At 42.4% G+C, this 27,279-nt stretch overlaps 1 long non-coding RNA gene across 1 annotated transcript; it reads left to right on the top strand.

The window, feature by feature from the left end:
* Positions 1–26,761, top strand: LOC137165801 (uncharacterized). Its single transcript, XR_010923499.1, has 3 exons — positions 1–58; positions 152–212; positions 26,663–26,761. It is a non-coding gene; the product is annotated as an uncharacterized lncRNA (long non-coding RNA).
* The last annotated feature ends 518 nt before the right edge of the window (positions 26,762–27,279 follow it).

The raw sequence follows: 27,279 nt of genomic DNA, 5'->3' as shown, positions 1-27,279 counted from the left end.
GTGAGTCAGCAATTCCAACATCTGAGGAGCAATCTCTGTTTTGTCACCAATTCCCTATGTGAGCTTGTGCAAATTCCTTTACCTATCTGTGCCTTAGTTTACCCATTTTGTGGAATGAAACTAATGGTATTTACCTACCTACCCGGTGCAGGGGCGGTGAGAATGAATCAGAATCTGAACAGTACTGTGAAGATGTAAAGTGCTATAAAATGGTAAGTGATATTATTACATTCTTAGAGAAAGTGTAATTAGCAGGTACTTCATACTTCATGATCTCCAAACTTTCCCATGTATGACCTGTGGTCTCTGTTTAACACTTTGACAATAAATTGTCATTTGTGTGTTTGTGCCTTGTAAAGATTGTCATTAAGATTGTGTCTCATAATGTTTCGTATTGGAAAACTGACTTACAGCCAAGTGATTGGAAACAGCAGGAAACAATTTAATATTTTTGCAATTCATAAAGGCTCAAAAAAACCCCAAACAAACAACCCCCGCCCCAGACAGGATCAAGCAGTCACTAAAAACATGCAGAGCAGCAGTTTTATTCAAAGAATTGGGTAAAAAGTAATCAAATATATAAATATACTTTGGAAAAATCTGCCACTTCCTGCTTTATGAAATATAATGTGTCAAACACAACAATATGTCACATCTAATCAAAAGTAATAACAAGGACATAAATGCTGTTTCTGCCTGTAAACTTGTAAGCCTCCTTTCCTCACCCTAAATTGGCTGGCTTCCAAAATTTGCCACGAACGAAGTGCGTTTTGCACAGAATGCAGAGAATCATCAACTGAAACAAACATTGAAGTATTTTTTTTTTATTCCTTGTATGGAAACATTAAAATAATTGGCTGTATTGGAACAAGTATAATGTTAAGAAATGTATTTGTGCTTCATACTGCAACAAAACTATTTCAGTAGGGTTTAGCACAATTTGAATGCCAATCAGGTACTGGAGCAGTGAAACATAACCGCCAAGCCTTATTCAGGGTTTAGGATTTACTCAGCTTACTACAAAATCAATAATGGGATAGTTTGTAACACAATCTATTTGCTGAGAAGGAATGTCAGAGTAGGTATTCATCACAGGAATGGGATGCATACACCAAAATGCCAAAACCAAGGATACAAATGAAGGTCTTTTGACAGTAAACTGGCTAATAGCTTAACAGATTCAAAAGCACAGGAAAGAAGAGGGATTTTAATGGAAATGAACAGATGGGCTAAGATTGTGGAGGGTAAATGTTCACAAAGCTAATGAATTACATCTTTGAGTTTACAAGTTTCACAAAACTAGTTGAGTCATAATCCTTTTATTTTCTGTAGTTTTCTGTGGTTTCTCTCAAGAGTAAAAATAATACTATTTTCTGGTTTAAGAGAAGCCTGTGATCTTAAGAAGCCGCTTTCCTCCCCCCAAAAACCTAGCCTGGCCCAAGAAGGACTCGTATACCCTGTATGTGTCCTGTGTTTATTTTTTTCATTACAGTTTTATTCACTTCCTCTCTCTCTGTTCTATTCTATATAGGTTCTTTTATTGCACTGATCACTGTCGTGCCTAAGTAGCCTTCCAGAAGTGAGTGTAGTGCCTAAGAAGCCTTCCAGCTAACATCTGTCATATGCTGTTTGTTCTCTCATCCTCTCCCCAGGGGGAGCTGCATGTGCAGTGGAGTGTCTTGTTTCGGTAGGGTTTGTTTGTTTTGCTTGTTTTGTTTTGATAAATAGACCTGTTGCTATGTGTTTATAGAGAAGGCAAGGTCAAAGTAATATGTCTTGCACTTGGAGAAAGAAAAGCGATGAGGTTTGTAACAGTCCTTAAATTCCGGGTGAGTTCATTACAATATCTCAGACCAGTTCCCCGACAAAGTTCTGTCTCCCACACAGACAAGCTTTACTTTTACTGTTAAGAGTTTCATTGTGTCAGGGTACAGAGCTGTCCACCATGGTCTTTTCCTGGACCTCTAGACCAGGGTTTCTCAACCCATGGTTGGGACCCAAAATTGGGTCGCCAGAATGTTTCAAAGGGTCACATGGCAGTTCCTGTGGCTCCTGTCTCACGGGGCTGGCTGGCTTTGCCTCCCTGCTCCAAGCATGGCAACCTCTGGGGTCCCAGTGCCACTCAGGTTTGGACCCGCTATCATGAGAGGAATCCAGATAGGTAAAATTTGAATGAGTGGCACTGCAACCCCATGAGCCATAACTCCTCTCACAAATTTGATCCAGTTGGGGGGGCGGGACCAAACCTGAGTGGTGCTGCAACTCCAGAGGTTTCAATGCCCAGAGCAGAGAACCAAGTCCAGCCAGTCCCACAGCACAGGAGTTGCAGGAGCTACCGCTGTGGGGTGAGTGCCGGACAGGACCCAGCCTCCTGAGGGGCAGGATTCAATCAAAACCATTCCAGGGGCTCCATCCCCAGACTATTTGCAAAAGGCCATAAACATTTACAAATGGGTTGTGAACCCAAAAAGGTTGAGAACCACTGCTCTAGATGATCTTTTAGATATCCTGGACTCAGGCTCTGGAGCGCCTTGAAGATAAGGACTGAGACCTTGAACTTGATTCAATATTCCATGGGGAGCCAGCGTAGAGAGCAGGGAACAGATCTGATCTGTTCGTGGTAGCCTGAGTTGCTGAGGAGATGTGCTGCGATGTTCTGTGTTAGCTGGAGTTACCTTAGCACTGAAGGCTTCATGCTCAGGTACATTGTGTTGCTGTAATCCAGCTGAGAGGTGGAGAAGGCATAAATAACTGTGGCCAGGTCTTCATCCACCAGGATGGGACAGAAACTCCTAGTCAAATGGAGATGGTAGAAAAAGCATTACTTGTGGAGGCTGCTATGTGAGAGTTTAGTGTCAGTGAGGAATCCAAGAGTACAGACAATGGACTGAATGAACCAATTGTGGATTTGAACCTACAACCAAAGGAGACTGCTTCATGGCAGCAAATTCTTCAAAATACTTCTCTCTGACCATGAACAGATTCAGCTTCAGCCAGCTGTTCTTTACCCCTGGATTTATGGCATCCGACCCAATGCTCATCTGTGATGATGAGGTTAACCTCTCAAGAAGGTTAATGATTGTCCAAGGTTTGAAGAGAACATTTCATTTGTCCCCATTAGATCTCTGTGCCCTTTAGGGTCTGTTTTACCCATTATTATTGTCATCCCCCTTGTGTTGCAACTCACCTATATTAGAGAAAGTGGACTTCTAATTTAGGAAATAACCTGGTCAAATTTATATTAATACAATGAAGAGAAAAATAAAAGCAAACTCTTCCTTTGTTTCACAGGATCTCCAAAGCAGAAAGCAAACCAACAACATTGGATTGTGTTCAAAAGCAGGTGACATGGCTAGGATTTCCAAAAGACTAGTTCATTTGGGTGCCTCAGTTAACCCAATCAAATCTCTACTTACTCTTGAAAGAATTAAAGGGGGCAAATTTTGAAGTTGGACTTCCAGAAATTGAAGCACCGCAAATCCTGAATTCTTTATTAGTTTAATCATCTCTTGCTACAAATGGGTAGTGTTCGGATCAGGGAAGAAATTTCCTGAGTCTTTTGCCCCAAAGCAAATCCTTCTGAGGTTTGAATTTTTTTGTTAATTTTATTAAAATATTGTTTTCTTTTGCATTCCTTCTGAACACCCTGTTTTCAGATGGGATCAGTGGAAGCAGAGGTGCAGAAGCAGCTAGAAAAAAACCTTGTTGTAACATTCTCCATCCTACCTGGAAGCACTGAAATTCTTGTGTGAAAGATCCTGCTCTTGTGAGAGTTCTGGCTCAAGAGTTGCAAGCTCAGGAAGTTCAGATGATTTGGATTAAGCATTTGTGTTCTGGGTGCTTATTCAAACCCATCTGAACTTCCAAAACATTTAAGGTCCATTTTTGATGAGGAGGATCCTCTCCTAAAAAGATTTTCCAAGTGTTGAAGAGCATGTCTCATTTGTGCCTAGTAGATCTTTGTGCATTAGGAATGGGTATGGCCTGTTTTTCCCATTATAATGGTCTTTTCTTGTGTTGCATCATGACTATATGAGAAGAAGCTAATATGTGAAATAACATGTTCAAATTTTAGGTTAAATATGAGGGGGGAAAAGAAACTAGCTGGAGACTGCCTAACCACCAAGGACTAGATTGTCCCTGGTCCTTATGTGAATTCATTAGACAGGGAAGAAGGCATCTAAGGACAACTGCAGTCCTTGCACTCCTGGAATGCTGTTTCTACTCTCTCTGTGCAACAACACAAATTACTTCAAAGGGAAGAATGGACTCTTCACACCCCAGATCCAGCATGCAGAGCTGGACAGGTGAAATAGGAGAGTAGGCTGCACCATCCTAGAGGACAGTACGTCCACTGCTTTGGCATAGTTGGTTGCTCAGACACTCGTGCTTCCTGGAGGAAGAGAGAAGGGGTAAATTAGGCCAATTAACTGATAGGCTGCACCTGGAGAAAAGCCCAGGAGCATTTAGGCCTACTTGGGTGATGAAGTGCAGCTGGGAGAGGAACTGGGCAGGTTTACAAAGCCAGGAAGCTGGCAACAGAAATAGGTTGCAGAGAAGGGAAAACACACACCGAAAGGAAGAAACAAGCACCCCGAAAAATTCTAGAATGTCTTAGGGAGCATGAATGAAAGGAAGAGAGTTTAAACTTTGCTAGTTTAAGAATAAACAGTGTTACAGATATATGTATGTTATTCCAGGAAAGAGACTTTTTCTATTCATTGTTTCTGACTTAATTTCTACTATGTTAGCCAAATAATGTGGGCCAGTATCAAATTTTAGAACAGGCAGCTTCTACATCAAACAAATCACCTGGGTCAAACTAGGTATGCACAATGGGTTGTCTTTTTGTGAAAGAGGCTGTGATAGGTCATATTGTCAAACAAATTTGAATATTTTTACCAAAATAGAGCTTGAATTTGAAAGCAAAACATAGAAATAAAATCAACTTGAATTTTCAAAAATAAGAAAAAACCCGAAAATTAGCCAGTATAAGCAATCTAGAAATAAGAACATGGAGATCACACAAGAAACAGATTTGATAACAAGTAAGATGTACTACATTTGTATGAGTGAGATCACCCATCCATTGTGTGACACATGGGTAACTTGTAAATTTATTTAATGAACAGTGATATAACTGACTACATCTGTCTGGCCAGGTGAAGTGGAAAAATCTCTCAACTATGCAGTTATTGTTGATAAATTCCCATTTACATGCTGAGTTTGTCTCATGAAAAACAGTTGTACAGGAAATGAACTGCAGAGAAAAATTCTCAAATGCTGATATCTGCCAAGCTGATTCAGGGTCCACAGTACAAATCTTTGGGCAGACAGGTACTAGGGAGGGAAAGGTATTGGGGAAATACAGTTGTAATCTCACGAATCTGGGTAACTCTGGAATTTGCAGACATGGACTAGACTCTCTTCAGCCCCTTGCACTGTTCCAAATGCCTCTGCCCTGATTGGGGAGCTGAGGATTCCCTTGGCATTGTGAAATGCCTGACTGGTGAAGAGTCAATGTAAATGACTGTATGCCACCCCTCCTGGGCTCCTCAGCAGAGGAGTCATGTTGAGGACGTATGGGAGCATGCTAGGAAGAGGATTCCAGCAATCCCCACCCTGCCCTTTTTAGGTACTTACTTGATGTCATAGGTTAGAGCATTCCTGATGCTTGTCCTAACTTGCGCTGAGAGCTGAACTAGCCATGGTAACCGTGTGGATCAGGAGGCTACAAGAGTGGTACCAAATTAAATTCTTTTTAGTCTCACGGCCTGGTTTTTGTGTCACTTACAACTACATAACACCATTCACTTCAGTGACATTACTCCTATTTTACATAAGTATAAATGACAGGAGAATCCAGCTCCGTGATTTCTCTGCAGTAACCTGACTGTTGCCTGGCCTTTTCCAGTTACTGCATCTCATAACCTGAATAGTGAAAGGGCAGGGGACAGACAAATAGTTTAACATAACGCTGGGTGAATAATACTTCGTGTTCAAAATATTTGAATTAGAATTGGAAACAGATTGCAACTTTAGAACCAGCATCACATTGAATTTAGGAGGATTTTTTTCAATCGACAGCAAGACAGAGGCATAACAGATGTATACAAGGCACCTTGTCCAGGTCTCACTGCCCCTATTTATGGAGATCATTCCTCATCCTTAGCTCTCTCAAATATCTTGTCTATCCTATCTATTGTCAGAGACGTTTCTTCTTGACAAACCTAGTTTAGGGGCTGAATCAAGCATATTAAGCTCTCACTGATGGTGGGTGGTTCAGGAGAATTCCCCTTCCAGTTTTGTTCTGTTCTTCCCTTTGGATATTTTCTTAGATTCTTATATTAAAGTTGAGTTAATAGTTTGTGAGAATTTAAAAATAGAGATACGATTCTTTCTCGGGAAGTTCATCCATGCACGCTCTACCTCCTTCCAGCAAGTAGTATCCAATAATCCTGTCATTATTAAGCAAGGAAGGAGAAACTAATGACCCTTAGACTGGCAGGATGTGTTCTGATGGACTCTATGTTGACATTGTGACAATAGGTGAACAAGCTGAAGTTCATCAGCTACAAGGGTACACTATTAACTTTTGCATAAGGTCTCTAGTAGTGAAGCATTTTTAAAAGTGGTGTCTCACGTTTTTAAAGTGAAAATACTGTGAAAATAGATTTCATTAAAAATGGCATCATGGTTCTATGACAGAGATTTAGTTACTTACCAGTAAATTTTGCTCAGTTTATAAGGAAATACAATGTTTTAAAGCCTGGTGACCTCTCTAACTCACCCCATAGGAGGAAATTTGGATTTCTTTTTGGTTTCATAGAATTTTAAGGCCAGAAGGGAACATTATGATCATCTAGTTTGACCTGCTCCATAACACCGGCCACAGAACTTTCCTGAACTAATTTTTGCTTCATGTCCAATAGCTGTGATTGAACCACAGCATATCTTTTAGAAAAATATCTAATCTTGATTTAAAGACTCCAGTGATAGCAAATCCATCACAACCCTTGGTAAATCTTAAAATGGTTATTTCCATCCACTGTTAAAAAATGTGCTTTATTGCTAATCTGAGTTATTTTAGCTTTAACTTCCAATGTTGTAATACATCTTTGTATATTATCACCCGTAACAAAGATTCTACACACCAAATTCTGCACTCTGGTACATTTGTGCAGCTCCTTGATCTTCAATATTAATTTAGCCCTGGTCTACACTACAAAATTATGTCAGTAGAACTAAGTCACTTAGGGGTGTGGAAAATCCACACCCTTGAGCAATGTCGTTATATCGATCTAACCCCTGGTGTAGACAGCGCAATGTCGATGGGAGAGCTTCTCCCATTGATGTAGCTACCACCTCTTGGGCTGGCAGAGTACCTACACTGAAAGGAGAAGCTCTCCTGTAAGTGTAGAGAAGACTTAGCTAACAATTCTGTTGATATATGGATAATAACATATACAGTTACTTTAGATAGGATCATAAGGCTTCACACACAAGAGTTTAGATCATGTTCATGGCATACGCCAAACCTCTAAACTGTGGGATTTAGGAAGAAGCTTGTCCTAATGGAACTAGTACCCTTCCTCTGAAGCAGCTGATAATGGCCATTCTGAGCAGGATACTTCACTAGTCTGGTGTGATACGCAATTCCTATGTTCCCACATTCTTATGTTGATGCTAATGTCAGCATAAACTCCAAGTCCCTCTTCCATAGCTGTGCTGGCTTTGCAGGGCTAACAGAAAGAAAAAGTGAAACATTTTTCTCTTCACAAAAGTCATCAGCTGGGACTCAGAATGCTATCTGAGAGCAGATGTATGGAGTATCAAGGTGACATTTCTACAGCGACCATTTCTTGTCCCCAACTGGGCTTTGATGGTTAAACGCCAGATTCTCTTCTGCATCAGGATCTACTCAACATGGAATGTCATGGCCAGTGAAGGCACCATCAGTGAACCAGCCCAATTCTCTGACTTTGTCAGAAGTTATGATGGCCTAGGAGATTCCTACGATTGTAAGGGCCCCTGTGCCATCTGAGATTTTGTGAAGTGCAGCTACTCTCTGCCCCATCTACCAACATGAACATGATGCACCCCTGAATCCTCCAACATACCTCCTGAATCAAGGTGGTGGTGGGGGGGGCAGAGAAACCTTGCACCATCAGCTCCACCAATTTTACTCCATCTGAGATCTTTCCCACCCTGTGAGAATCCTGAGCTAAGCAGCGGTAGCCAGAGTCTGGTACCTGTGGTGCCAAGGGGTCAGAAGAGGAAGCAAGAATCTGGCCTTTAATTTCCCAAGGGTGTGTTGCTACTAATTCAGACCATTGTTTCCTCAATACAGAGGAGCAATTAGAGTCTGCACCTGAGGATCATATTCAAAGGGAGGCACAATGAGATACACGTGAGATGTGGCTGAAAAAGTTGCACCTGGCAGGAGGGATGTGGCCAGGGGCATCCCTCACCAGAGATTTTAAATGGAGAATACTTGGCCACTGGCATTTAGAGGCCAAAATATCTGACCTAAGACTGCATGCATAAGTGCCAACACAAGAGTCCCGATTCTGTAAGGTGCTGAATACCTGGAGAATGGCTGTCAAAGGGGGGTCACAGTTCTTAATAAGTGGGCATCGGTTCACAAAGATATGCCCCTCTCACCGCAATTCTCCTGCATTCTCCCTCACTGCTCTCCTGCTCCAAAAGACCCCATGCAGAAGCTGTTTCTCCATTCCAAGCACTGATCACTTTTCTGCCTGCTGCCGCCACAAACTCAGCCCATGTGCCATTAATCATTCCCTAAACCCTGCATAAATCCATTCGCATTCTTCACACTACAGCAGAGGAGTGCTTAGAAGTACTGCTGTAATGCTGGCCTCAGGCCCCAAAGTTGTGTTCACTGCTATTCATTTACCATCCATTGCCATGGCAGTCTGTTAGACAAACAGAAAAGATAAAAGCATCTGAACAATATTTCGCTCATCCAGTTGGCTACACCTAAGATTCTGTTTTATTGATTTCATGTTGCTTATACTGCAATAAACTTGGCCTCATTTAATGCACCCTCCTCCTCAGCGGAGCTACCATGATTGAACCCAAGACTTCCCAACTTAAAAGCATAAGCTGCTGCAGCTTGAGCTAAACAGTCAACCCTCTGTAGTGGGTGGCTATAACAACTCAGATCCTCTATGTACTGGCACAGTTGGGGGACTTAACACATACTCACCGGTGTTTATTCATCATTCCAAGTCAAGGAATCAGACAGAGATCTGCTTCATTCAGTGTCTGAGTTCTGACTGGCTGTGTGTAACAACGTGCCCTTGCCCAGACTCTCTCCAGGAATTTAGCCCTTAAAGGCACAGCCTCTAAGATCACAGAGTGTACCTTTCCATCGTGGTTTGTCCCTCCTATAGATTCTTGATTGTTTGTTGCTCAATGCAATTAAATTTTGATTAGTCCTTTCAAAATGAGGGCTTCCTCCTGAAATATTGCTTTGGCCATGAGTACAGGTAACATTATTCTTTAACAAAGCTTAAGAAATCCCAACACTCCCCATGCCCTGTAAACCAATACCATTGGTTTAGTGCTTTATAGAAGTCAAACCACCCATCTCTCTGCTCATGTGTTGGACCAATTTATCAGCAACTCCTAAAGATAGGATGCCATAATTACTAAGCTATAATTGTCCTAGTGGCTGCATTTGCTATGTCATGACTGAATAGTTGCTACCTGGTAGCCAACAATATATTGACATTTTACTTTTTCAGAATCAACAGATAAATGCTTTCTTTTTAAACCCCCATCAACATATTGCTTCCACTGAGTCTTTTGAAGTGAGAATTGTAGTACTTGTATGTAAGTAGATGCAGGTACATTGCTTGCTTGTTTGCTGTTTACTGTTAGACTGATGCTAGGTATTCTGGTACCATGTTGGTGCTCTGATATTGCTGTCAGACTGGCACCATATGAAGGGAAATAGAGGACATTGGAGTAGAGGTTACAAGGTTGGTGAGTCACAAATGTATTATCCTTAGATTTTACACAACGTAAGCAGGGTCTGAATGAGCTCTCCCCTGCCTACCTGGCTGGAGGGAGGGGAACAGGCAAATATAGTCTGGCCCTGAAGCATGAGCACACCCACCCTGCCTAGGTACTCAGCATGGTGGGACTGCTTTTCCCAAATGATCCCTTTGGCTGGTGTTGGGTTACAAATTACTTTAAATGCAAGGGTAATGAAATATTGTTCTCCTTATTGCATGAGTAAAGGGCAGAAGAACTGTGCTTAGCCTGTCCTGATTACTGAGGAGATCATCCTCATCTGAACTGAACTTGGTAAGCTGGGGCCTCAGATGCAGACCCCTGGGAAAGATAGAGTGGATGGGGCCAGGTGTCCCTGCTGGGAGGTGTGGGCTTTGCATAAGAGCCCTAGGCATAGTCTGACCTGCCTCTCCCCACTGTTCAAAGATAGAGCTAATTATGGCTCCATTCGGAGTCTTTGTTTTGTTAAATGATCACTAAAGCCGAAACCACTTGCTGTGGGACAGCGGTCTTGCCCAGCCTGCTTCAGTAATGATGTTCTCCCATTAAGAGCTAAAAGTCACTGAGAGCTGCAAATCACTGAGTACTGAGAGGACCCTCAGGAGACTGACCTGCAGAGGTCACAGTAGAGGAGCAGGTGGCAGCAGAGAGTTTTGGTGTGCATCAGAGCAGCTGGCATGATGGTCAGCAGAGTAGAGCAGTCGGCAGAGCGGAGGGGCCAGTGGAGCAGCAAGCGGCCAGCAGGGCAGCCACCGGGTGGAGCAGCAAGTGGCATGCCCAGAATACTCTGAGGTGGGAGTTTTGCTCATAGTTTTATGCATGTGAATCCTGCTGGCGGTACTTTCCCAAGTTAATGCCGGGTTACTTTTCCCCTTTTTTATTAAAAGTCTCTTTTCTACACTTTTCTAGACTCTGTGCTTGCAAGAGGGGAAGCATTGTCTCTAGAGGAGCCCAAGGGGTGGTGTGTAATTGTCCCAGGTTACTGGGTGGGGGCTTGAGCTAGTTTTGTGTTGTATTGTTGAAATGAACCCCTAGATTTGAACCTGGCTCTTTTTGCTGCTGACTCCAACTGGCAGAAGGGTTACACCTAGAAATGTAGGACAGGAAGGGGTATTGAGAAGCCATCAAGTCCAGCCCCCCGCATTGTGGCAGGACCAAGACTATGTCTTCACTAGAAAGGCTGCAACAGTGTTACTGTAGTGCCTCAGTGCAGACAATCACCACTGCAATAGGAGGGGTTCGCTAAGGATGTGACATAGCTGGGTTGGCCCAATTTTTAGCGTAGACCTGGCCCAAGTAAACATAGACCATGCCTGACAGGTGTTTGCCCAATTTTTTCTTAAAAACCCCCAATGATGGGGATTCCACAATCTCCTTTGGAAGCCTATTCCAGAACTTAATTAGCCTAATAGAAAGTTTTCCCTAATATCTAACCTAAATTGCTCATGCTGAAGATTAAGCTCATTACTTCTTGTTCTCCCATCACAGTCCTCTTTATAGCAGCCCTTAACATATTGATGATCAGCTCCGCCCTTAGTCTTTCTTTCTTAAGACTAAAAAAACCTAATTTTTTAACCTTATCTCATAGGTCAGATTTTCTAAACCTTTATCATTTTTGTTGTTCTCTTTTGGATTCTCTCCAATTTGTCCACAACTTTCCTAAAATTGTGGTGTCCAGAACTGAACATAGTACTCCTGCTGAGGCCTCACCAGTGCCATGTAGACAGACAACTACCTCCTATGTCTTACATAAAACACTCCTGTTAATAGTCCCCCAGAATGATATTAGCCTTTTTCTCAGTTGCATCACATGTTGGCTCATATTCAATTTGTGATCCAGTATAACCTCCAGATCCTTTTCAGTGGTACTACCACCTAGACAGTTATTCCCCATTTTGTAGTTGTGCATTTGATTTTTCCTTGCTATGTGAAGTACTTTGCACTTGTCTTCACTGAATTTCATCTTGTTGAATTCAGACCATTTCTCCAATTAGTGAAAATTATTTGGAATTCTAATCTTGTCCTCCAAAGTGCTTGCAACCCCTCCTTGCTTGGTGTCACCTGCAAATTTTATACGCATACTCTCCGCTCCATTATTCAAGTTATTAATGAAAATAATATTGCTCAGTACTGCACCCAGGACTGAATGCTGTGGGACCTCATTAGATACACCCTTCCAGTTTGACACTGAACCATTGATAACTATGCTTTGAGTACAGTCTTTTGACCAGTTGTGTGCCCACCTTATAGTAAGTTCATCTAGGCCACATTTCCCTAGTTTACATATGAGAACGTCATGTGGGACTGTGTCAAAAGCCTTACTAAAATCAAGCTATATTACATCTGCTGCTTTCCCCTTACTCTCTAGACTAGTAAGCTGGTCAAAGTTCTGAACACCTGCAGCTTGGCTCCCAGACGGTACATTCACCAGAATGCACAAGCTCCTATTACCAAAGAAAACAATTGTTTGTACCACATTTTTATTCTGTGTTTGTACAGTGCCTAGCACAATGGGATGCTGGTCCATGACTGGGGTTCCTAGGCACTACCACGGTACACATAATACATAATTATCATATAATAACTTTACTTCCATGTCCACAGTGTGGTGTATATACTGAAAGATTTACAAAGGTCAAAATAAAAGGGAGACCCAGACCCCCCTGTAAGAAATATTTATTTGTATCTGAAATAATGGAAAGAAGGCTGAGCTTGCTTTCTTGGACCTGCCTTAAAAACACTACTGTATTTCTCATGCAAAGTTTCCATAGCAGCCTCTGCTGGCTGACAACAATTATTTTGCATTCTATTTGATGTTGACCATATTGCCTGTCCTTGTAAAAACCTCACTACCTTGGCAGCCCAGGAAAGGATGCACTTTACGAGAAGAAACGTTTCCTGTCCAGTGGTGCCATTAGTGAACCAGTGGGGTGTTGCACTTGTTTGGAGCTATTCCATAGTTTCAGGATTGCAGATATGCTGTAACAAGGCAGAGAGAACTGTGGAACTGGAATCAGGTTGTAAATAGAGCTGGTCATGCATGCAAGCCACATGGCTGATGCATGCTAGCACTGCAACACTTTGTAGCCAAGATGTAGACTCTGCTGTTGTTGCTGTGGTTCCCTGGGCATCACAACTGTGTAACTGATTAGCACAACATATGCTTTTGATGAAAAGGGGGCCATGTGTTATGCTGGTCCATCTGTGCATGTATTGCACTTACTGCTCTGGGTTATATTGTTCTCCACATAAGCAGGGAAGAGAGATCTCATTAATGTGCGTAGTTGATGGGCCTGATTTTCTTCTTACTTACAAAGGTGTAAAAGCAATGTAACGTCATTGACTTGAGAAGTGCTACTCCTGACTTACCCTGGTGTGAGTAGAGAATCAGGCTAGGCATGATTAATTATGTGCTAGCTTATTCTCAGTTTCAGTGGTTAATACACCTGCCTCTTAGCTGTGAAATTTAAAACAGTTACAAATGTGTGCGTGTCTGTATAGTGAGTGAGGCAACATTCATTTTAACGTAATGACATACACCACTTCCAGAAAATAAGGCTAGCACTTATTTCTACTTAAGATTGCAAAAGACAGTGGAATGAAAACTCTTCCTCAGCTCCTGCAGAACTAGGAAAGTCCAGCTGGAGCTGCTGCAGTACTCCAATGGGCTTTATAAGGGCTGATGGAAGATGAGAGAGCAGCTCCAGAAAGGCAACTGCCTTCTTTAAAGTGTGCAAACATGGGGTTTCCTTTGAGTGCAAATACGTTTCTGAAAGCAGCTGGCCCACACTGATTAAATCAATCTGACATCATTCCCTGATCCACAGGAATTCAATTTGCTTTTCAGACTCTCTTAAACATTGACAGAAATTCAGATCAGCCCCTAATCACTAAAATATTGTACCATTTCCCCTGGGAACTGGATCATTTCATGTAGAGTTTTTTTCCCAGGGTAAACATACATCCAACTTGATTAATTTCTAAGGCCTTGTCTTTATAGACAAATTGTACTCACGTAACTAAAGCAATCAAGTTATGCGGTGCAAACTCTTCATGTAGAAACACTTAAACCAGTTTAAATCAAGTTTATATTGATTTACATTAAATCGAAAAATTCCCAGCTTGAGCTAAATGGGTATTAATGAGCTTTAAATGCATCTACATTCAAAGTTTGCAGGAATGTAACTAGGTCAACCTTAAATCAATTTAGTTACTCTGCTGCAATTTTTCTAATATAGACAAGGCCTAAGGAAAGACTGCCATTGACTTCAGTGGGCTTTGGATCAAGCCCTACTACACTACTTAATGCCCACTCTGAATTGAGAACATACAGGATATCTCCCTTTGTAGTAGTGGCTTCCTCCAGATGCATCCAGTTCCTGGGCGGGTAACTTGTTCATAACATTCCCGTTTAGTTGTAAGGGAGTCACAGGTCTCAAACCCAGCTCCCCAGGCATTGCTTAGGCCATGATCGCCAGCCATCAGCTCAACTGAGCAACCACAGAAGGGAATCAGTCCAGCTTACAGAGGACCCCACCCCCTAACCTCTTGATTGAGGGAAACATCCAGCATCTGCGATTGGCTGAGGGGATCTATATAACCCAGGAAGTAGCACAAGATATTGTCTGATCAACTAGAGGAATCTCTGGCTGGCTGTTGTTATAGACTTTTCCTGCATACGTGATTCCTGAAACCTGTATTCTTCCCTGATCTTGGTTCCTGTCCTCCTTATCCTAGACTCCTGTCTATTCCCAGTTCCTCCCTTACTCCAGGTCCCTGCTCCTACTCCTTACCCCGACACTCTCTCCATCTCTGACCCCTGGCTTGGCACCTGACACTGTCTTTGGTGCTGACCTTTGGCTCTGACCATTAGGGCCTCACTGCCTGTGCCCTAGTCATTGCAATAGTTTACCTAAATGCATTCAATCTAGCTAGAGATGTTGCAGACAGGAGGATGTATAAATGTTGTTAACTATGTAAGGAATTACATTGAGAATGAAATTCTACAATCAACTTTGGCAATTTTTATAACAACAAAGGGATAGCAAGGCTAGGTAGAGGGCACTCCTCCTCTGCCATTCTCCCCATCTGGTGGAGTCCCTGCTGGACACTCTCCTTAGATTCCCCCTTCTTCCTTTCAGCTATTCAGTCCCATGGGTTCAGCTCTCACCCAGGATGTCCCAATTTCATTTTGGACCTTTCACCTTCTGTCTAGTTTGGCTTCTCTGACTGTCACTTTGTAGTTTCTTCTTAAATGTTTCATCACTCAGCATCTCTAAAATGGGCTCATTGCTGTAGAGACGCTTGCTCCTCTTCTCCATTCTCTTCACTGTGAGTAATTTCACCATCCTCCCTGTCCCCAATATTCTTCTTTGAAGCTTCATTTCCCTCATACCCGTTATCTTCTCCCTTGCATTCGCCCCCTCTCTAATATTGATAAAGCCCATCTTGTCCTCTGCCTCTGTTATGCAAACACCTTGGTTACGTCTTGTTTAACTGTAGCAGCCTTTTCTTTACATCTCTCTCTCTCCACCTCCACTCTATCCAAAGATCATTTCCCCTTGCGATGACCGTAGAATTGTAGGACTGGAAGAGACCTTGAGAGGTCTTCTAGTTTAGTCCCCTGCACTCAAGGCAGGACTAAGTATTATCTAGATCATCCCTGACAGGTGTTTGTCTAATCTGCTCTTAAAAATCTCCAAAGACGGATATTCCACAACCTCCTCAGGTAGTTTATTCCCGTGCATAACTACTCTGACAATTAGGAAGCTTTTTCCTAATGTCCAGCCTAAACTGCCCTTGCTGCAATTTAAACTCATTGCTTCTTGTCCTATCCTAAGTAGTAAACAAGAACAATTTTTCTTGACTTTCGTAAGGCTCTTGATACTGTCTCGAATGACTTTCTCATAAACAAACCAGGGAAATACAACCTAGATGGAGCTATTATAGGGCAAGTGCATAACTGGTTGGAAAATCTTTCCCAGAGAGTAGTTATCAATGGCTCACTGTCAAACTGGAAGGGCATATGGAGTGGGGTCGCACAGGGATGAGTTCTGGGTTCAGTTCTGTTCAATATTTTCATCAATGATTTAGATAATAGCATAGAGAGTACACTTATAAAATGTGCAGATGATACTAAGCTGGGAGGGGTTGCAAGTACTTTTGATTAAAATTCAACATGATCTGGACAAACTGGACTGAAGTAAATAGGATGAAATTTAATAAGGACAAATGAAAGTACTCCACTTAGGAAGGAACAATCAGTTGCACACGTACAAAATGGGAAATGACTACCTAGGAAGGAGTACTGTGGAAAGTGATCTGGGGGTCATAGTGGATCACAAGCTAAATATGAGTCAACAGTGTCACCCTGTTGCAAAAAAAAAATCAAACCTCATTCTGGGATGTATTAGCAGTAGTGTTGTAAACAAGACATGAGAAGTAATTCTTCTGTTTTACTCTATGCTGATAAGGCCTCAACTGGAGTATTGTGTCCAGTTCTGGGTGCCATATATCAGAAAAGATGTGGACAAATTAAAGAAAATCCAGAGGAAAGCAAGAAACATGATTAAAGGTCTAGAAAACATAACCTATTTGGGAAAATTGAAAAAATTGGGTTTGTTTAGTCTGAGGGGGCAGTCAGACTGATATCAGTTTTAAAGTACATAAAAGGTTGTTAAAAGGAAGAGGGAGAAAAATTGTTCTTCTTTATCTCTGAGGATAGGACAATAGGCAGCAAGAGCGGTTTAGTTGGACATTAGGAAAAACCTTCTTAGTTGTCACGATAGTTAAGCACTGAAATAAATTGCCTAGGGTGGTGGTGGAATCTCTGTCACTGAACATTTTTAAGAGCCAGTTGGACAGACATGCTTCGGAGTTAAAGCCACATTTTAAGCTCTTTATTCTCCCCTTTAATGTTTGCATAGTCTGCTCTACAGTCCTGTGCTGATAAAAATATGTAGATCCACATCCGATCTGCATCCACTGGAATAAACTTTTACCCGACACGCAAACTGCCCTCCCTCTTTTAGATTTAACCACATCCACATCCGCGCATTAGCTGTTTTGGAGCCAGCAGCCCTCCATCAGCTGTTGAGCCCCTGCCATCCCAAACAGCTGATCAGCCCCGCCCACCTAACAGCTGCTGAGCTGTTGAGCCCTGCTGGATGCCTAACAGCTGATCAGCCCCACCCCCTTCCTGCTTAACAACTGATCAGCCCCTCCCCCGGCCTAACAGCTGATCAGCTGTTTGCTGCACCCATGGCTGGCAGCTGCTCCAGCCCTGCCCCAGAAGTCACAGAGATCCCGACCTCTGTGACCATCTGATCCACTATCTGCAAGAAATGGTCCCATGGTTATCTGCATCCGCATCCACAAATGTGGATATCCGCGGATATAAAGTGGATATCCATGGATTTGCACGGCTCTAGTCATTATCCATTTTAAGGTTTTATACTAGCATTATTCCTCTCCTCCCTATGTTTCCACATTGATTTCACCATATATTCCCTCTTGCTTTTTATCTCTCCTCCTAACTTGTTGTTTTTGTTTTTTCACCTTCTCTAAGATTTGGACCCTTGCCATATATCACTGGAACAGCTTCCTACTTTCTCCCTTAAGAAACAACTTATTTTACGCTGCCTTCTGGTGAACTTCACTGACTGGTGCACCTTCATTTGATTTAGATTGTAAGACCCCCATGGAATTTGGCTTTCCCTGGTTTTGGTAAATGTTAAGAGGCTACTTGATCACAGATTGGATCACAGTCCATTCATGGGGAACAAACATTTGATAACAGACTCTTAAATTTAGCAGACAAAGACATAACAAGAGCCAATGGCTGGAAGTTGAAGCTAGACAAATTCAAACTGAAAATAAGGTGTAAATTTTTAACAGTGAGGGTAATTAACCATTGGCCTTCACCACATGCATGGCTCAGTATAAGGTGGAAATTTCATGTTAAGGGAAATTTAACTGGCCTGTGGAACTAAATATAGGTTAATGTGTAAGGCCAAATGGGTGGCAAATAGCACATTATCTCAATTATACTTTATTAGAATAGCTTTATAACTGGTGATGTATTTGAAACAGCATACAGTGACCTTCACAACAGTGACTGCAAAGAGCTCCAAAGTAGGTATCTAAAGTAATTCATATACGAAATCTCCAGATCTGGGATCATGCCCAGGTTTTTGACAGCTATATCCATCATGTAAAGGTTGAAAGGTAGGAAGGAGCTTTAAGAAATAATGAGAACCTAGAAATAAGATATTCATCTTATCACAATTTAGTTAGAGGAAATTGGGCATGAGCCAGTATTTGAAATTGGAGAAGAAGAAATTAATGGCAGAGAGTGATAAGGGTTGTAAATCACATAAATTTACATGCCATCACTCTTGTCAAGCCAGGGGATTGAACTATGATTGACAAGTGAGAAGGTATTAATTTGGCAGGATCAAGATTTTGAAGATAATAGAATTTGATTAGCTGGCATACCAAAGGCATGGAACTGGATTCAAATGGCTTCAGAATAAAGCACAAAATAGGTAGGAAGAAAACCAGTGCTGCTGTATGCCAGTCCACAGGGTCTGTGTTGGAAAAGGAGACACACTGTAGTGCGTCTGCTCCATCCTTTCCTCCTTGAACTTTCTGCTGCTTTTGATGCAATAAATTGTAACCACTGACTTCTCTGCATACATCCAAGCTGCATCCAAATGGTGTATTGGCAATGTGCTAGCCCCTCTGTACAAGGATGAATTTCACCCCCATATAGCACGATGAACCATTAATTATACTTAGTGAGACAAGGAACATCACCACTGGGTATAAAGAGGTGAGTCTAACATGAAAATGCATTACCTCTCCTGCCCATAAGCTGGTGGTTACTCTCATTCTGACTTGATTGCCCCCGCGTTTCCATTGCTCATTGGTATATGCAGGGTAGAATACCTAATGAATGATCATTTACTCCTACTGAACCGTCAACTCAAACACTTGACTGAGAGAAGGAATGGCCCAGTGGCCCCGAGCACTGGCATGTGACTTGGGACGACTACTTGTCTTGCTACAGCCTTCCTGTGTGTTCTTGGACAAGTCACAGAGCTTTTTTGTACTTCATTTCCCCATCTGCAAAATGCAGAAAATAGTTCTTTCCTGTCTCTCCGGGGAGTTGTGAAGGTAAGAATTAGGGGAGGGGGTGCACAGAATTAGGGGAGGGGGTGCACAGACATAGATAAATATGTCAGTCCTTGGAGTATCGGGACCTAAATAGGAAAGGTAAAGACTATGTAAAAGGGATATAACATGCAATCAGTTGACACATTTTTTCCCCTTTCTGGGACAGAACTCTCAGAAGATTGAAGCACTTGGACACTGTGGTAACGGGAGCAATAGAAGTAACACCAATAGACTCAGCACCTGTTCTGTAGGTACAGAACAGGCAGCTGAAATAAAGTTTTCAAAATAAAGTTTGAAAAGTAACAGCAGTTCACACAATTTAACCAGTGACTCAGCGAACTGCATCTTAAAATTTCCCAGCTTTGACACATCATGGGGTGACTTTATGTCCCACTGTTTTCACATTCTTGTTGATATCTTGAATTAGCTGAGCATCTGTTACTCCAGTGAAATATCTATTTTAATACAAAAGTTTTCAGCTCTATGGTCTTGTTCAGATTAATCCTTTTGTATTAAAAAAAATCCCTGTATTCCAGTTTCTTCTTCATCATCATTACAAAAGGAAATTATTTGTTCCAGTTGCTACTTTTTTCTTTTAGTTCAATCAGTTTTACTTACCAGTAGCTTTTATCAAAGTTTTTAGTTATCTTCTTTGGTGTTTTTTATATGAAAGAATAATTACATTCAAATAGAAAATAAATTTTGAATCATAGCTGAACTCTACTCACGGAATAGCTTTCTGTAAATGTCCCTGCACCTTCTGGTGGCCCATTAATAACATCAGCCCACGTTAAAGAGAACGGATGGTCTCTGGAGATCTGGGTTCAATTTCTGACTCTATCACAAATGTCTTTTGTGTCCTTGAGCAAGTCAATTAATTTCTCTGCGTCTCAATTCCCCATCTGTGAATGGGGATCATGATCTTTCCTGTTCCCTGCAAAGTGTTTGTCTTGTCTATTAAGACTGTTAGCTTTTTAGAGCAAGGACTGTCTCTTATTGTTGACTGGCTGAACACCTTGAAGTGCCCGACCCCAAGAAAGGGGCAGTGCATAACTGCATTGCCCTAGGAGCAGAGCAGGCCCTGTGTTGTGACCCTGCTTTCCTCTTGCTCCATGGGGAAAGAAATCTGTGACAGCCTTCCTCCTGGCAGAGCTTCTTTCTTTGTTTCTGTGGCTCAGCACATTGGCATGTGAGTTGTGGGGCGAAGCCAAGGCTCTACTTATTGCCTAGCCTCCAGCCACCCACCTGCACAGGAATGTGAATTGTGGCCTGGCAACTGCTCTATGCTCCTGGCCCCCCCACCCCAGCAACATCATCCCGTGATGCTGCCTATGATATGGGTGACTGGTACAGGGAACTAGTAGGGAGTTCCTTGCACCCGATTGTTCCCTGTATGGGAACACCTACCCCTATGTGTTTGTATGGTGCCTTGCCCAACCAAGCCCCAATATTTTCGTGAGACTGTAATCTAAATAATACATAGTACTGCTAATAAACCTGAAAGGCCTTACTTATTATTTACTCAGGAAAACATCCATTGGCAGATGCTCAATGCCTCTCAGGGTTGGACCCTCATAGACCTGCTCCTGCTTCCACTGATTCAGTGGGAGTTTTGCTATTGTCTTTAATGCAAGCACGATTCAGTCCTGCAGCGTTGCATACACAAAGGTGCTGCAGTCCTTGTGTGCTGTAGACTGCTTTCTTGGTAGTCCTGGTTCTTGGGAAATTCTGTGGGGAAAGATCGTAGCTAAGTGCCCTAACTTCCTAGCTGCTGCTGGAGCTTATTAAAAATACTAGCCAGATTCTGCGCTCAGTGACACTGGTGAAGTGATGGGCATTATTCCAGACTTACCCCCCTGTAATTGAATGCCACTGTTCTAGGAACGCATAAAGCTCTGGTGTCATAGGTCCAGTCACGTGAGGTGCTCCGTAGGTCTGGCCAGAGGTTTTGAAGTTTGTTTTCGTTCTGATGCTCCCTGCTCACCTTGATTTGGAACAGGGACTCGAAATGTGGGTCTCTCCCATCCCACATAAGTGCCTGGGTGGGAAAGGGGCTCCCCCTGAGTCCCCACTTCAAGTTGTATATAATGCCCCTCCCCCACTTCGTAGCATATGAGGGGTTCTCTAAGCAAAACAAACAAAAGAAACAACCTTTTCTCTCTCTTTCCCTTATGAGAGAGGGGAAATCAAATGAAAGAAGGAAAAAAAAAAAGGCAAAGGCAAAGGCGGCCTGTCTCTTAGGAGTTGCCCTTTCTTCTGAGCTTTTCAGCAGTCTGTCGTCTTTCATTAAGGTCTATCTCCAGCCCCTCCTCGGGGCATTCAGCTTTGCAGCCTGTTGAGCCGGGGACCAACTCGGATCGATTAATGTACTCACAGCTGGGCACTCAGTGATCATGCCAGTGAAGACCAAAAAGTCAGTATCTTCAATGCAGAGCTATTGCTTATTGAAAAGCAGATGTCACAGACAAAGAGAGAGGGCCATACAATGCCTCTCCTTAGTAAGCCTCAGTTTCCCAAGCATAAACCCTCAGTAACTATGCTGGCCCCACAGAGTACCCTGGTTGGTAAGCAAAGCAGGATAGCTACCACTCCTAGGTGACGACTGTCTCTTCCTCCTTCAGGTTCCCTCAAGTCCCTGGTCTATTTTCTGAGTCCCTCAGTGCAGTTTTGGTTACCTTGAGGCCCTCTGATCTATGATCCCTCGGAGCAAAGTCTAGGTTACCCTGAGGTCCTCTGGTCTTAATCCTTCTTCTGTCTGACAGTGTCACTGGCCCTCTTGGATATATGAGATAGAAAATTTAGATACCATGTGATCTTCTCAATACTTATACCCTCTTCCCAAAGGAGTCACATGTCCCCAAAATATGCTTTGCCAGCGAATTATGTGGCATACGCCAATTAATTCACGATTTGGGAGGGGGCTGCAGGGATTGGCTGATATTCAGTTATCATGGACTACTCCCCTCCAGGCACCTGATGTCACGTCATTCCATAGGGTCAGTTCGCCCCAGATTCGCTATTACGCTATTACACATGTACACACTAAGAGAACTGGCCATTGGCTGACCATGACCATTGGTCTTCCACATCAGCATAGCTGCTTACACAGGATCTGGACGAACCATTTGTGACACATGTTGATGCCAAATGCAAGTTTGGCCTTTTCAGTGATTTTTCCACAGTTTAGTGCTATGAGGCCCTGCTCCCAGAATCCTCTAGCACTCAGGCTCACCCGACTTGTCCATTGTGATACTATATAGTGATTCAGTGCCATCCCAACAACCGGTCTCTGCAGTTCCAGGGGCACTGAGGCCCGTGACTGACTGACTGACTTCCTCTCGGCTGACCTCCCTCTGTGGTCAGCAGTCTCTTCTTGTTCACCACTCCTTCCTGCGGCAGGTTTTCCTTTTTAAACTCCCCCACCCTCCAGGCAGAGCTAGTCTCATAGATGAGCCTCTTTAGTGAATAAGAGCTCGTTAGTCCCCTCTCCACCAAAGTGAGTACAGCAGGGTCTTCATCATGCCTTCCTTGCTTCCGCTTCTGCTGCGCTCACACAGTTACTCAGAGACCCTAGGGTTCAGTAACCACTGATGCAGTTTTATTTACGGGTTGTGCTCCCACCACCTTTTCATCATATACAGCTTGCAGTTTAACATCTGCATCCAGGAGGGAAAAGCTATCATTCTGCTTCCACTCTCTGGCTCCTTTTCCCCGGCTTCCTTCCTCTCAGTCCTTTTATACAGCCCCAGGCAAATTGGGCAGGCCACTGTCTCCCATTCTCTAATTAGACACAGGTTTTCTCCAGCCATTTCCTTCTGGAAATTGGAGCTGGCATGACAGAGGGCTGACTTAGCAGTTCTTGCCCAGCACCCTATCACAGTGAGGGGGTGCCAAACCATTTGCTTTTGCTCTCCTTTCCCCCTCTGGTAGTCCATTTTTTTTCTTTTTTAGTTTGAAGAAAGTTTCATTGCCTTTTTTTTTTTTTTAAAAATCATGAATTGTAGTGCTTAACTCCTTCACAGGTCAATGGCAACTTTTCCTAGTGGACTCTAGAGAGTGGACCACATCCTCCACTGGGTTAAATGAGTGTACTGACTTACACCAGCTGAGGATCTGACCCATCATCTTGAGGGTATTTTTAACGACTTCTAATACTATAGCACAATAAACGTTCTCAAACCTTATGGCTTATTTCTGAAGTCACTTATGCTGTTGCACCCCTATGACATTTTGGGGTGCAGCCCACTCCAGTGAGGGGTTTTTTCACCACCGGCTCTGCAACCCTGAATGTCTTAGTGCTTTGCTGCTGCAACATCAAAGCTGGACCATTCACCAACAGCATACAGGTCACACCAAGAGTCTGTATATAGCTGCAGCCTGCCAGCACACCCATGTCACACTCTGGCTTCCACCAGCCTTGGTGACCACTTGCAGGGTGACCCCAACACACTCCCAGTCCTGGATTTGCCCCCCAAAACGTGTGTTCTGCATTGTCCAGCTCTCTCCTGGGCAGTTCAGATATTTTAGGTCTGCTGCCCCTGTAAGGGAACAATATACCAGGGTTTGCTACTTTAAATGGAATTACCCAAACAATTCACAGCACTGGATTAGTATTGATTAAAAAATAAAACAAGTTTATTTAACTACAAGGGGTTAGATTTTAAGTGGTTACAAGTATAATGCATTAAAGTCAGAAATGCTTTCAAGAGAAACAAAGATAAAACCCTTCCTAGCACTAAAACTTAACAAAGTAGACTTGCTTCAAGGTAAAATCCTTTACCACATGTTTCCAGTAACATTGCTGACCAAATTCTCAGGGCAGGATCTGTTCCCAAAGTCAAAAGCCTGTTTCTTTTGTCATCTTAGGTGAAAGAGAGAGAGATAAATAGGGGAGAAACTTTGGAGTATTTTTACTGTTCACTTTTATAGTCCAGCCCCCTTTGAAATGGACTTTCCTGATGGTTACCCCTAGATAAAGGTCATTCCTGGTGTGAAGATGGAGACAAGGATTCTGATGGTGAAAGAGGCTCCATGCTGTTGTTTGCTAAAATGCAGATCAGTTTGTTCCTGCCCCACTTCCTTGCCAAAGAATGGCCACTTGACAGGTGAATACCCATTAAATTTGACATCTGGCTAGAGGTGTCAGCTTGTTGTTTGTCTTGAAGAATCTGGTTTACCCAGACTTGTCTGATAAACACATAAACACCTTCTGTTTATAACTTTACATATAATGTTGCTACACACAGTTCATCATGATGTTATTGATCAATGAGTTATTAGTTTTCAAGGCACATTACTACAATAGTATGTAGGATTGTGGATACAGGATTGCATTTAGTCACAAATGCCAATGATTTCCTGCCTGACCCTGCTGTGGATGAGATCAGAATTAGGTACTCATACTTAAGCAAAGTGATTCTGTTCAATATACTTCTTGCTTAATCAGGGTTTTTAATAGTTTACCATAGAAGAACACTCACTATGGGTATTGTTGAGGCGGTCTCCTCCAAAGTGTTTCACCTAAAACAGGTGTGTGTGCCAAATAGGTTTGGCATTTGGCAATGTATCACGGCTGGACTTATACCTTTAGCTGATGGGGAAGGGACTGACATTTTTGGGTTGGGGGAGGGAGCAGAAAGAAAAGGTTACCTCTTTTAAGGCTGGACCATGTATTTACTGAATGTCATGCATGATGAGGCCCCAAACATTATGGAGATGTTGCATTTTTAATCCACCTGTGTCCTGTTGCATTGTAATCACAATACTCATGATGATGAGAACTTCAGAAGAATTAGTACAAAGCTGAAGAAAGTGTTGCTGATTGAAGCATATCATAGATCAAATGGAAACTTTTTGATCCATCCACCCCAAATTAAGAACGTATTTGTTTTCTATTAGGAATTATTTATTTTGACATAAGAAACTTCTAAGGCCTGATTCTGGGAGGAATTATTTAAACTCTGCATTACTTTCTTGAGATGTCAATTGATTTCTAATGCATGTTCCAAGGGTATCTTTTTCACACTTTTAACTAATTTTGAGCAGCACTCTTCCTCATCAGGGAATATAGAACTGAGTTTATCAGGAGTTCACTTGTGGCTTTCTGTGGTGACACTACTGAACTCACCGTACTACTTACAAATTTGTTGGGAACATATTTAAAGCCCAGGATCACTGCTGTTTATTGGACCAAATCCTATCTATCTTAGTTAATCCTTCCATTGATTTCAGTGGGACCTTCTGCTTGATTAGATACTTCAACACAGGATCCATTTAAAGTAACATAAACTACATTAATCTATATCCAGTTCAGTGTGAAATCACTTTAGATCATGGGTTCCCAACCTGGGAATCATGAGTCAAGTGGAAAGAATTCCCACAGGAATTAAGATTCATCAGAAACCTCACCACCTTCTGCTTTAAGGCAAAGTACACTTCTTCGACCTTGCCTTCTCCCGCAGAAATATAGAAATCTGTAAATATATATTTAACAAAATGCAAAACACAACTTTCCACTGCACGTTTCTCTCTCTGGGGAGAGAACAAACAATATCTAACAGATGTTAGTCACATTGCTTAATGTACTACTGGAAGGCACCAGTGGCGTAGCTACAGGTGGGCCTGGGTGGGCCATGGCTCACCCACTTTGAAAGCAGGCCCACTCAATCGGTTGCAGAAGTTCTTCTGCCGATGCTCCTCTTAAGCTACCTTAGCAACTGGAGTGTCTAGGCAGCTTAGTTTCTCAGCCGGTCACTTCCCAAACTTCGGGCTTTCAGTCACGTGGCTGGAAGCCAGAAGTTCGGAAAGCACTTGTTTTTCGTCCAGTTAAATTTATGCCCACCCCTGTCAACCATAGGCCCTGCCAAAAATCAGTTCTGGCTACACCTCTGGAAGGCGCTAAAATACTATGGGGATGAGCATGGAATAAAAACCTATGTAGAATAGAACAGAATAGAATAGATACCAGAAGGTAATATCCAACCTGGCCCTTCAATATTGCTAAATGGGAGAGGAAAAAGAATAAATATGAAATAAAAAATAAGAAAAAATATGGAAAAAGAAGTCCAGGTATGGAACTGAGAACCACTCTTTAGATCAAGTTGTATATGTTAGAGGCCTTAGAAACATATTAATAAACAAAAATATTTATCCTTAAAATGTGTTTTTCTGACAGATTATAACATTAAAGATGTAGCTTCCTTCTCATAATGCATCAGCAGAAACTGCTCATTCTTTGTATTTAATGAAGTGGTAATAATAAACTCCAACTGGTGCAATACAAAAATTCAACTTGACGTAAAGGCATAACCTTTGATCCAAGTTTGGATGTAAATAGTCTCATTAAAGAACCGGGGGGTTACAAAAAACTGTTGCTGTAAGCTATGCTAACAAAAAAGAAATTATTGCATGCACTCTTCCTGACCTCCCTCTATCTTTTCCCCAGCAGTTGCATTCTCAGAGCCACTCTACAAAGTTCAAAAATACCTCCCAGCTAAACAGTACTCTCCAAAAACTGAACCCGATGAAAAAACATAAAGCTTGATATTGATTTAGGACTCAGTCCTGCCTTTGGATACGTGGTATGCATTGCAGTGTATCTAGGAACGTCATGTACTACACTTGTGATTTAAGGGATTGAGAGATATGCTGCAATAAACAGAAACGAGGGATTCAGTTAATCCCAAAGACTACAGGAGTTTCATGTGCAAGATGGTCTTACTTGGTTCCTAGGATTTGTTATCCTCTTATATGCTCTGAGTTTGTGCTCTTACAAAAGGGTGTGGTAGAGACGAGGAGTTAACCTCCTGGCTGGACATTATTCATGGTGCTATCTTTATGGTGGTGAGGTGCTAACTGTCTCTTTCAGTACCTCCACATCCACATTCTCCCTTTTTACCACCCAATCCATTCTCTATCCCTTTTCTCCCTCATCTTATAATATGATGGAGGAACAGACTGAAGGGGAATGAAGGGAGAAAAACCTCACCCATCCTTACCTGATGGTGGAGGAACTAGAAGCCTTGCGCCATCAGGATCCCTTTTCCTGCAACACCAGCCCTC

Source organism: Emydura macquarii, unplaced genomic scaffold (genome assembly GCF_026122565.2).
Source record: "Emydura macquarii macquarii isolate MOO-44397 ecotype Brisbane River unplaced genomic scaffold, CSIRO-AGI_Emac_v2 contig_318, whole genome shotgun sequence".
NCBI lineage: Eukaryota > Metazoa > Chordata > Testudines > Chelidae > Emydura > Emydura macquarii.
This window is presented reverse-complemented; position numbering and strand designations above follow the sequence as displayed.